The sequence below is a fragment of the Parasteatoda tepidariorum genome, chromosome 9, assembly GCF_043381705.1.
Source record: "Parasteatoda tepidariorum isolate YZ-2023 chromosome 9, CAS_Ptep_4.0, whole genome shotgun sequence".
NCBI lineage: Eukaryota > Metazoa > Arthropoda > Arachnida > Araneae > Theridiidae > Parasteatoda > Parasteatoda tepidariorum.
Genome location: NC_092212.1, coordinates 38,955,556 through 38,958,545, shown reverse-complemented (window position 1 = coordinate 38,958,545; position 2,990 = coordinate 38,955,556).

Here is a 2,990-nt window from a genome sequence, read left to right as displayed (position 1 = left end):
CCATCTATAACAATGGGCTCGCCCAGGTTTTCATGGTTTCTCGCCCAGGAACAATGTTTTCATGGGGCACATTAGGACCCATAATCCTTATAGAACAATCCCTGACGTCTGTAAGCTACTTGAACATAGTTGCAGACCAGGTTCACCCATTCATGGCAACAGTTTTTCCTGCGGGGGATGGTGTTTACCAACAGGATAATGATCCTTGTCATAAGGGTCGAATCGTCATGGACTGATTAAAGGAACATTCCAGTGACTTTCAAGTCATGTCTTGGCCCCCAAATTCACCTGATCTTAATCCAATAGAGCATTTGTGGTCCTACTTGGAAAACCAAATTCGTGCTGCCGCGCAACCCCTTCGCAATGTGAGGGAATTGCAGGATCAGTTGGTGAGCGCTTGGTACCAGATACCTCAGACTACCTATCAGCTCCTTGTGGAATCAATGCCACGGCGCGGGCTAGCAGTGTTGAGGGCTAAAGGTTGTCCTACATGTTATTAGCAGAGTGGTCATAATGTAATGGCTATTCGGTGTATAATTCTGCGTATATTTATTGTCATTAATATTTTCAATTATTACTATTACAGAATTTCGTTTATGTAATTTTCATATTGTTCTTATTAGCATATCCTTTTCATTAATGAAACAGAAAACTCATTCATACCACTTCTTCAACTGTAGAACTTTTCTACAGAATAGTAACAGTGCCCATTTTGACTTATCTTAGGTGTTAGTTGAATTTAACATATCGCATCTCGTAAAAATACATTTTTGAAGTATCTAAGACCATAAAAAAGTTTAAAAAGTGATGGAAAAATTATTTAGCTTTTGAGACTGTTTTCTAGATAAAAAGTCATTTGCTAATAGAACAAATATAAATAATTCAGTAAATATGGTTTCAGATCATCATATCATAGTTGGCATGACAGGCCAAGGTGGGGCAAGGCCATCGTCATCTCCAGGATAAGTTATTTTTTGGCCTGTACTGCCATTCTTTTACCCCAATCACGCTGAAATATGACATCACAGAATCGAGCAATTGTTGTTTCGGTTTTTCATCGTTTTCGACTCCTGAAACGCAGTATTTTTGTGGTCACTTACAATTGTTATGACCAAAACAGAATTTTCGTTCACTTAAATTTTATCATATTAATTTTTTGTGCAATTGTAATTGTTTTGCTCAGTTAAATAATGAATTTAAATCGTTCAGTTATAATTTAATTTCAGCAATAATTATAATCCAATAATTACATTCATTCATAATTGTTTCTTCTAAATTTAAGTTGAATTTTAATAAAATAATGTTTCTGAATTTCTATAAAATGAAGTACCTTATTTTATTATAAAATTTGCACAATTTAATACTTTTGCTTAAAAAATTACACGCATATATATGTATATATATATATATATTAATCATAATTAATTGAAAAAATTGCTTTACTTGTTATTAATTTTTAATATTTAGGTAAGAAAGTTTCTTAAGATATATACCTAGGGTAACCATGTTCAAATAATTTTTTTATCCATTTTTAATCAAAGTACTGGCATTTTCACTAACTGTTTGTCTGCTAGAATGGAATTGCACTTTTGTAACTGAATGAATACTGCTGCAGAATATCAACGGATGAATACTGCTTGAATGAATTTGGCTTAGCGCGAATACTTAACATGAATATTGATGTTAACAGACATAAATTTGTAACATTACTTAAACTAGGCTAATGTTTTTTAAAAGTATAAAAAATAAAAATAAAAATTATAACTATTGCAGCAATCTTATGCGGCAGGGCATAAATTCTTAATACCAGAACTCTTGCGTTTTTTCGCAGATGGTGTTGCGAACAGTAGACTTAACAATCAAAGAAAAGCAGGCAAAAATTACATCATAACATGTCCCGTTGCAATCAAAATTGATCGATATTTTAAAAAATATTGTAATTTTTCCTCATTAAAAATTTTAGAAAATTTTTTATGTAATTTTCAATTATTTTTCTTTAATTTGCACGTTTACTATTTGCAGTTCCATTTGCTGAAATGTTTTCGAACTAAAACCAAAAACTCAGAAAGCTTGAATTTATATTTTGTTACATAAGTTTACTGCAATTTCTTTAAAATTGTTTAGCTAACCACACGATTACAGGGTTGCCACAGGCGACTAAAAAAAGAAAAAAAAATTTTCGCTAATATTTTATATTAAAAAATATTAAAATTAACTAATTTTTCTAGCATTTTTTTCTTTCAATTTACTTTTAAAAGTGAATTCAGAGAATTTTTCTCCTTGAAACTTTAATAAATTTAAATGCAAGTCATAGTTGCAGTTATGATTGAATAATTAAAGAGATTATAAATAAACAAAAATTAAATATTGTAGTTCATTTACGTCGCACTAGAGTTGCACAATGGGCTATTGGCGACGGTCTGGGAAACATCCCTGAGGATGATCCGAAGACATGCCATCGCAATTTTGATTCTCTGCAGAGGGAATGGCACCCCCGCTTCGGTAGCCAGATGACCTGCACGCGAAGTCGAGCACTTTACGGTAGAGCAGTTTAACGAGGACCAATACTGCACACCCTCAATCCTTACGCAAACTGATCCAAGTGGTCACCCACTCGCACAGCAAGAATTTATATTTTGTTACACAAGTTTACTGCAATTTCTTTAAAATTGTCTAGCAAACCACACGAGTGACAAAAAATAGAAATAATTGGGTGACTGATATTTTATAAAAAAAAAAAATATTAAAATTACCAATTTTTTCTAGCATTATTTTAAAAAATTGACTTTTAAAAGTGTATTCAGAGAATGTTTTTCATTGAAACTGAAACAAATTGAAATGTAAGTCATAGTTGCAGTTACGATTGAACAATTAAAGAGATTAAAAATAAACAAAAATTAAATCATTTTCTACCACTTTTTACATTTATAGTCGCCGGTGGCATTCCTATGATTGTCACAAGCATCGTTTTTTTTTAACCGTAACTGATT